Consider the following 10402-nt stretch of genomic DNA (forward strand, 5'->3'; position numbering starts at 1 on the left):
TGAGGCAGGACAATCACTGAGTTGGAGCCCAGCCTAGGCTACATAATGAGTTGAAGACCAGCGTAAACTACACAGTGAGACCCTGCTTTAAAAAAAAAAAAGACAAAAAGATCTTTTATCGGTTCAGACTTTTCTACTCTGCTTTGTCTGTGCCATGTATTTCAAATGCAAAAGCCCGGAACACACATTGTAGAGTGGACCTTAACCAGAAACTTGTTTATTTATTTAAGAGGCTGGCTGGCTTGCTGGCTGCCTTGCTTGCTGGCAAGGTCTCACTATGTAGTGCAGTCTAGACTTGAACTCACCGTGTAGCCCCGGCTGGCCTCCCACTTGCAGTAATCCTTTTGCCTCAACGGCCCCACTGCTGGAATTACACAAATGCACGACCATGTCAGCTCGTGATTTGTACTGGTCCCATACTTGCTGGGGAGGTTGTACTCCGGACTTCACCGCAATAAGTGAAAATCAGTGAAGTAGTCATGTGATATTTATTTTAGTATTTATTTATATATGTATATACTTTTAAGGCTTTATAAACCCTCCCCACACTCATAAACCTTTTTCATACTTTTAAAAACACTTCTAATGTTCTTAACCATTTTCTAAACTTGTAAACCTACATAATTTTAGCAACATATGTATACTGTATGGTACTTCAAAATCCTGCAGTATAGCAAAAAAAAAAAAACCCCACAATAAATAATTTAGATTAATATTTTTTGAAAACCTGTGAAACAGTGGGTCTGCAAAAGTTGAACCGTGAAACAGTGAGGGACTACTGTGTTTTAAAATCCTAGGCCTTTGGTCATTCTAAAATAGCTTTCCATCCTCATGCTCATTAGAATATTTTTTAATGTGTGGGTAGAGCCTAGGACCTGTGCACTGAGCTATATCCCCAGTCTTTTATAACTATTTTGAGACAAAGTCCCTCTAAGCCCCTCTATACTTTTCCTCAAATCAAGGTCATAGGGCCACAGATCTTAGCCGAAATTTTTCAGCCTCATAACTGCTCTGTTTTCTCTATCTGAAGCATATCTTTCCACCTGCTCTCCTACCCAGGAAGACTTATCTCTGGACTTCTAGTTATTGACAAAAGTCACACTCATGTTCACTACACTCTATTCATCAGAGTACTTAGCACCAAACTCACAAACTTTCTGGCTGCATGAAATGTGCCCATCAATTGGTAGCACTTGTCACTAGCCCAATATACTCCAGTTATTGCAGCCTCTTTTGTGTTCATCTTTGCATTAGCTGTTTCCTCTGCTTTTCTATGCTATTCCATGAGCATAGCATGACTACCTGTTTTGCCATTCAGAATTGTATAAGCTGAGCATGGTGACACACACTTGTAATCTCAGCACTGAAGAAGCTGAGGCAGGAGGATCAACATAAGTTCAAGGCCAGCATGGGCTACATAGTGAGTTCAAGCCCCAGCTAAACTATGTAGTGAGACCCTCTCTCAATAAAACAAAAACAAAAAAGGAACTAAATTTAAATGTTACCTCAAGGGCTGGCCAAATAGCTCAGCAGATTAAAGCACCTGCAAGCAGGTTCAGGAGCTGAGGGTTCAATCCCCAGGCCTGCCATGCTGGCCCCACCCTGGGAGCATACTGAGATGGCAATTGAGACTGGGCGTGGTGGTGCACCTGTAATCCCAGCACTTGGGAAGCTGTAAACAGGCAGATCACTACGAGTACCAATCTAGTAGTGAGACCCTGAACACCCTATAGACCCTTCCCTAAAATACAAAATAAATAAATAAATAAATAAATAATGAATAATTGTCTTCCTTGACCACTCGAGATGCAGTCACCTAGTTAGTATTATATTACATAGTTGAATTCTCTGCATAGAACCTACAGATATATCCATACTCTTTCTTCCAAACTTGGAAAAGTTTTGAAATTCTGAATTTTTCAATTTTAGAAAAGAAGATATATGCTGTTATATAAACTCTATACTACATCTACTCTATTACATAACTACTGAGAAAGGTCTGAAGTATGATAATTAAACATTAAAATGTTTAAAGTGAAAGGTGTGAAACTTGACAATGTATAAATAAAGACTATAAATCCTTCAGGCTACTTTGGGGCAGATTTTGTCATCAAATGAGTTTGGGCTTCATAATATGAAAAACAGCCATATGCTTTTCAGAATGTTTGGCATTGTATAATTGTGCCTAAAGGTTTGTGAGGTTTAACTTGACCTTATTTGTGTGATTCTTCCTGTCCTTGAAAATAAGCCCAACATTTTTTCTCGCTGATTCAATTCTTGACAACCCAATGCCAAGAACACTACCTGGCATTGTGAAAACAGGAGGACTCATAGTGATATGAGTCTGAGCTGTGGATTTAGCCATTGTATCACTTTGCTATGCCCAAATAAAATCAGTTATCTTTAGAGAATCTTCATCTGAATTTTAAAATTTAGGTTGATACATGTACTAGGTACTCAAAACAAATGTGTTGACTGAATGAATCTTGGGAGAATTCAAAGGCCTAGTTTCATGACCCATTCACCTGCTGAATTATAGAGACTTTCACCTCCTCTCTACTTTAACCATTTTCCTAGGCTACGTTATGACTTTTCTCCCTCAGCACCACCCTTTGTGCCAATGGAAGCAACAGCAATGTGGAGGGCCCTTGCCTGCTCCTCATCAGAGGCAGATACCCAGAGCTTGGCCCTCTCTTGCCTCCCCAGCTCTCCAGCCCAGGAGTTAGATTAGTTTCCTGAAGAGCTCCCATGGTCCCTAAGGCAGGAGGATGAGGAGAGAATGTGATAATCCCATTCACCCACTGCCCACTTGGGTCCAACTGAGTAAGACTTGGAAGACAATAAAGGGCTGTATAGGGAATGAGTCAGCCCAGACAGGGTTGCAGCTGCCAGCAACATCCCTGCCAGAGTAACTAGGGAACACCTGGAAGTGGGGGTTGGCCATATGGGGCCTGGTACTCCTTCCAGGTATGAGGCCTCAAAGGCAGTTTCCGTAATTGAGGCAGAGGTAGAGCCTCCTTGGGGACAAAAGACAAGTACACTTCTGGGCCTCTACTCCGTACCTGCTACCTACTAAAACTATGGGATGGCCAGACTAAGTGGTGCACATCTGTAATCCCAGGAACTGGGAGGATGAGGTGGGAGGATTGCAAATTAAGTGCAAGCGTGGACTGCATGGAGTACTCTTCTCCACACCCGAGACTCCCAAACAATCTTATTAACCTCAGAAACAAGGAGCATTATTAAATCCAGCCTGCCTTTGTCATCACAACTCTTAGAATAAACTTGATGAGCAAATAAAACTGTTGGTAATCATTGCAGAGGGACAGAGGACAAATTCCAAGGTCCCTAACCTGTTACTAAATAAATGGATGATTTGTGTTCCCTTGAGACAGTTAAGGATTTAAAACTGCTTTTTCTAAAAACAAATAGACCACCCCTCCAAGAAAAAAAACCACAGTAATTATTCACTTGAGTCTATAGATACCCAGTGGGTAAATAAAAACAGGATAAAACTTGACATCTCTGCCTTCATGACCTTAGAACTTGGGTCAGATCGCTACTCAGGTGTGCATATAAATGCATTTTGATCATTTAATGAATGTCTGTCTAAAACCTGGTGATACACGGCCCATTAACCCTAAATTTATGTAACCTATTTCATCCTCCTCCAAGGCTAAGGACAGCAGGATAAGAGATTTACAGATACTTTTAACTTTTACTTCCTAGAATGAATGCCTAAAAGTTCCCAGTCACTATTTTAAAATCACAGTCCCCTTAAATTCAGCCTTCACCAACAGAGTGACTGTCATAGTCCCTTAAGCCAAAGCAATGTCTTATGGGAACTGTATTGCCCTTCAAGCCATAAAGACTTCTTCAGAGCTGTGAAACTGGAGCTGAGATAATGAGCAACCAAACTCTAGCCCACCTCAGCATCCCTTTAAAAGCTGTTCCTTTTCTTTTGTTAAGCTGTGCATCTAACCTTTGTCAGACCTATGCCACCTTCAGTTCCTCAAGCTAAAGTCCCCTCTTGTTTTCTCTTACTTACACTTTAAGGGATTTGCCTGATCTCTGTCAGAACTGTGTCTCCTTTAATTGGTCTTCTCAAGCTAATGTCCATTCCCATATCCTCTTAATTTCCACTTAAAGCTTTGGCTATAAACTTGTACTGTTGCCTCAATGTTAGTTTTTATTGTTACTGAAGCAAGGCCCCAGGCTATTCAGTGACATAATGCACCATTACCTGGAAGTCTATGAGATCTAGCATAAGTCATCAAATTCCAGCCTCAATGTCCTCCACTGTCAAGTACAAATACCCAAGCGGATCATGTCTACAATGTGCTTTTTTTTTTTTTTTTTTTTTCGGAACCAGGGATTGAACTCAGGCCCTTGCCCTTGCCAGGCAAATGGTTATTCTCCTGAGCCATCTCCCTGGCCCCTACAATGTGCTTTTTAGTTATCCACTAGACATAAAGTGGTCACTCATCAGTAAGAGCCATTCTTTGTGCTGCATTGTACACCCACAGCCCCTTTGTGCCACAGCAGACTGTCTCAAACGCAGGATTTTCAGGCTCACTGGGGAGACCTTGATTTACCACCACAGGGAGCTCAAAGTGGCTCAGGCCCTCAAAATGCCTGACAGAACCCAGCAAGAGACTCAGGCAGAAGGCAAGTTTCTCTTTTATTTCTGCCACTAGGTGAGGAAAAAAGGAACCTGCTCTGGAGCCAAATATTGGATGAGGTTGTTCCAAATATTGGATAAATTGCACCTATCCTAAGAAAAGTCACCTTAGACCCACCATGTTTATCATTCATTCACTTTTTTTAGAGAGACAAGGTTGTTGTTCAGGGGCCGTCCAAATCCTGAGCTCAAATGACCCTCTTGCCTCAGCCTCTCTAATAGCTGGTGTGCACCACCACACCCAAACCATAATATATTTTTTCTTTATTAAAGAGACTATTGGATGAATGTATTCACACTAAGATTTTAGTAAGAAGCTCTCCTATAGCCTGACTCAGTGAATCTGATAAGAAGAGACCCTGGGTTGGCGCTGGTGAGATGGCTCAGTGGTCTAAAGCACCTACTTAGAACAAGCTTAGCAAAGCACAGGGACCGCGGTTCAATCCCTCAGCACCACATGCCAGCCAGCCCCACCTCCTGGGGCTGGAGGTGTTGTCCCTGTGTTTTGCTGAGCTTGTTCTAAGTAGGTGCTTTAGACCTCTGAGCCATCTCACCAGCCCTCTCTTTTTAATTTAATTTAATTTTATTTTATTGTGCTCTATTCTCATACTCCCGGTGCAGTGGGAGTGTCTTAAAGGAAGGCAGTTGTACAGGTGACAACAGTTGTTGTAACCCAAAAATAAAAAACCGGACTCAAATTAAAAGCGCTTTATTTTATTATCATTATTATTATTATTATTAATTTTTTTTTGGCGGAACTGGGGATTGAACTCAGATCTTTGCATTTGCCAGTCAAGCACTTATCCTACTGAGCCATCTCCTCAGCCCCTAAAAGTGCTTTATTTAGCTGAGCTCAGCGGTGGCATGTATTCTTGTCTCCAAGCATGTGCGTGCTTAGTCTAGGTGAGGCACAGTTTTTAAAGGGAAAAAACACAAAAGTAGGGGGAGGAGGAATTTTACAAAGCTTATTTTGAGTTAGTCATGACCCAGGGTTAACTTTTTGTTCCTGGAACTGGGGAGATGGCTCAGTGCAATAAGTGCTTCCCTGGCAAGCACAAGGGTCTGAGTTCAATCCCCGGTTCTGAAAAAAAAAAAAATCTGATAACTTTTCGCTCCCATAGATGAGGTCACATTTTGTAAGCCCTACAGGAATATGTCCTTATTTGGCTTAGGCGTTATTTTTGTTCCAGTAGTCAGAAAGACATCTGATGACAGTTTCACCCATTTTCAGGCATTCCGTTTGTTCCTGCAGGAAGGACAGTTTAATTTATTTTGCAGAATGTTGAGGAACATTTCTTATCTTCTCTCGGAATGCTGAGAAACATTTTCTTATTTGTACAGTCACATTCTTCAGGGAAGGCATGGGTGGGGGGCTTACAAAACAAATCAAGGTTCTACAAAATGGAAGTTACAAAGCTTGTTAGAAGATGGAGTTTAAGTTGTCAGCTTATAACAATAGTCCTTGCTAATAAAGTTACAGTGGAAACATACAGAGTTACAAAATTGGAATCAATTGCATAGGTTATAACATTCGCCACTGGTTTTTATAATCGAGTCAAATCGTTGACTCGTCAGGGTTATAACTTAGCGTGTATATATTTAGTTAAAACAGTTTATTAAACAAGGCTCAATGAGTAGGACTAGAAGAAATATAATCATAGGTTTAACAAGTTTTTAGTGTTTTTACCTGATTTTGTAACAGCACGTTTTATTTTTTTTTATATACCCCTGGTGACGAAACAATAACAAATAATCAATAGTAGCTCGATTGTTTAATATGCCCCCTTAATGTGTTTTCTCTGCTCCGCGTTGAGCAGGGCAATGGCTGTTGAAGTGGCATTAAGAGCCTTTGTCACATTGCAACCTAGTTGTCTCATATGCATATCTGTCACTTCCCCAAAGAGGTTTTAATAATATTAACTATCATAGAATATGCTTAAATCTCTCAAGTTTTATATACTCGTGGCCCTTTAAGGCAATGTTATATGAAATTATTTTGACATGGGTCACCACTGTTAATCTATTCCAATAGCAAGGACATTAGTTAACAACAGAGTCTGAGTAGGTGGGTTTTTTTATTATTTCAGATGGGAGAACAGATATATCTCCCATGTCCCCACTGGTTTTTGTGCCACCTCTTGCGCTGTAATATCAGCCAGGGAGTTTTTTCCTTTGTCTTGAGGTATGGCCCACAGTGGGGAACACTCATTTCTCTCAAACTGTAAAGTCACCTTGTCTTTAATTCTGTCTCCTTAAGAGCCTAGCCCTGTCTGACTTCCTATAATATTTTTAATCTAACTCAGCTGTTTACAACATTCCCCCCGCCCCAAGAAGTAATCTGAACTGCCGTGAAGGGAAATATGGGCGAAGACCGCTCTGACTTCTTCAAGCTGAAAAAGGGTTGTAGTTGTTGCCCTGCAGTCAGAGATACTTTTCAGAGGTTTTACCTAAAGGTCCTCAGTAGACACGAAGTAATTTTATCTTGGGTAGGTGGAATAGCTTTAAATCTGGAGGAGGCAAAGCCAAAGAACCAATCTAAACAAATAATAACATCAACAGGATACAGTAATCACTTAGCAGATCTGGAATGCAATAACCTTTTAAAGTTTGTAATTATAAAACACTAGTCAGAACATTTTGTAGGTCTATTAGCAGATATCTCTTAAATGTAAGGTTTAATCTCTTTATCTTTTATGGCCACTGGGTATTGTCTCAAACTGGCCTACCCTTATATTTATTAACTCTACCATTACTGGGGGTACATGAATTGTCAGACCTAGGGAAAGCACTGAGTACTCTCAAGTTTGCAAGTGGAGCCGCTGTCTGGGTAACTACTGACAAATCTGCATAAGCATCTATTGAAAGTTTTACAGCCTTTTTTCTTATATTGGCAGTTAACATGGGTTCCCTCAGGCTGAGAGGGAAGACACATGAACCACCTCAATCTGAAACTTCCTCTGACTCCATCATAAACACTTTTTTTTGCAGCTTTGGATATTTTTTCTTGAAATGTCCCTTTTCTGTGTCTGGATCCAGGAAAGCATTTTTCCCATTTCCTGACTAACCTTCTTTTCTGTAGGCTGCTGGTATTCCCATTTTAATTTTTTATCATAATTCCATTCTGTATCCTTTTTATTATTATTTATTATTTTTTATTTTTTTCTGTATCCTTTTTAGAAACACCTCAACTCAGACAAATTCATTCCTGCAAACTTTTTTTACTTCTGTAGCTTGTGTCAGATATCTGGGGTCCACTGTATAACTTTTTGGTTCTAAGGCCTCCTGCAGGTAGCCCTGTTCAAAGAATGTGAGGGCAACTTTCTCTGTAGTAGATTTCCTGACATAGGATTAGGCTGATAGAGGAAGCATCTTTGAGGGCAATCAGCCCTGTTCAAGGAATGCGAAGATAATGAGGCGGGAAACCCAGAGAAGACTCAGCTCACCTGGGCTGTATGAGGTGATAGTTAAGGCCCTACTGTGTTTCTGTAGACAAAATCTGTATGATTACCTGGGTTTTGGTATCTTTTAAGAAGAAAAAAAATTTTTGAAAAATTACAGCATGCATAATCAAAGCACAAGCATTTGAGCTAACAGATAAATGTATAAACTTGTTGAGCTAGCAATCACAACCCACTTGCTTTTAGACCCCTTTACTTTTGGAGTCTGACAGTTTGCTATAAGTTCCTCCAACTATACTTATAATTATCTCTAAATTTTGAGAACATATGAAAACCAGATTAATGCTTTTAAGTAATTTAAGTACAGTTAGGTATATTTTCCTAGCTACACCTATGTTTACTATCAGCATGAAATACCTGAGTTACATCAAAAATCAGCCAGGCTAATTTAATATACTTATCATGAAATACAGAGTATTCAGTCAGATTAAACCAATGTCCCATTCAGTTTTGGATATGGCCCCTATTGTAATCAAGGGGCACTATAGAGGTATTTATCCTTTTAACACTGGCTCTGAGTTTTATGTTCTAAAGACAAGGCCTGGCTCTATCTATAGGCCCAAAGCTATTGGACACTGTGTAGCCAGTGTCTCTAGAACTTTTTTACATTGACAGGATTTTATCTGTACATGAACAATATATCTCAATTATAGCTAAAACAAAATGATGATGACTGGAATGAAGGTCAGGGTTGGAGAAGACAAAGAGACCTGTGCCAATGTCCAGCAATAGGCTGGCTTTTTTTTTTTTGTCGTGATTACTCAGGGCTCTTCCATGGAGATGACAGAGATAACATTATGTTCAGCCAGAGGGAGGAGGCAGGCCCAGCGCCCTTTAGTCCTACTGGACCATCTAGGAAGCTGAGTCTGAGCTCTGGGGCCTTTACCTCAGAGTGTAGTCTCACTTTTAGTGGCTGCCTTAGCAGTCGGGGCATGGCTTGTGGGTCTCTTAAGACAGTCCCTCTTATGCTGGCCTGGCTTCTGACAGCAGTAGTAGATGAACCTCATTGTCGTTGAGCTCCTCTTGGAACCCAGAGAATCAGACTTAGGGTCTGTTTTGAGGCCACAACAAAGGTAGCCATTTTTGGTCTCTTTGGGTTTTTTCCCCCTGTTTTTTTTCCCAGTTTTGATTATAGGACATTGTTATCTTAGTGCTCCATAAAGTATCAAGTGAGTTGTCTGGAGCAAAAGCTATCTTTTATAGTTTTTTTTTAAAGACCTTCAAGAATACATACTAGAAAATATTTTTTATTATAATCTCCTGCCTGGCTATTAGGCCAGCAGGGGTCCAACTGCTTGGGCTCCAGTGGGAGCAGGTAGTTCCTGTTACAGCTAAACCAAGAAAGACTGGCTGTCTATCTTCTGGTTGTTTAAAATTAACAATATGACACTTATCTCCAAATGCAACATCAGCTTATAATGTTGCCTGCCTTTTTATAGAAGTCAAAGTTTCATTTAAGATTAACATTACACCTTTTTAATCTAATTTATGTCTGAATAAATCCTCTGAAGACATCAATGTACTCATCAGGGTCATCTAAAGACTTTTAAGATCTGTCATTATCTGTTTTAGGTCACAGAGAAAAAGGCACATAAACTCAGGAAGTTCTAAACTTAAACTGTCTTTTTACTTTTTTTTAAGAGATATTGGGGCTGGAGAGATGGCTCAGTGGTCTAAAGCACCTACTTGGAACAAGCTTGGCAAAGCACAGGGACCGTGGTTCGATCCCTCAGCACCACATGCCAGCCAGCTGCGCCCCCTGGTGGGCTGAGCTGTCCACATACACACACACACACACACACACACACACACACACACACTAAATGTTAAAATAAATAAATAAATAATTTAAAAAAAAAAGAGATATTATTCCTGTGAAAACAGCTACGGATGGGTGCAGCCTTGTAGAGGTTTGGATTGCAGCTGTTCTAGAAGCCCACCCTTTTGAAATGCAACTAGGGGAAACCTTACTTCCAGTAATGGTGGGTGAGGCTGTGATTAAGGCTATCTTATCCTTAGGCTCCCAAGGTCGGGAAGCAGCAGCCTTAGGCATCTGAACTGCCTGGTTCTCCTGTAGACCACACCTGTATTTTAATACTAGAATGACTTTCTTAAAGCAAGCAAAATCTAAACATAAGACTACTAGTCTGGTGACAGGAGTCTTAAGAAGGAAGCATAGGGCTGGTGAGATGGCTCAGTGGTCTAAAGCACCTACCTAGAACAAGCTAAGCAAAGCACAGGGACCGCCGTTCAATCCCCCAGC

Source organism: Octodon degus, unplaced genomic scaffold, assembly GCF_000260255.1.
Source record: "Octodon degus isolate 3935 unplaced genomic scaffold, OctDeg1.0 scaffold00335, whole genome shotgun sequence".
NCBI lineage: Eukaryota > Metazoa > Chordata > Mammalia > Rodentia > Octodontidae > Octodon > Octodon degus.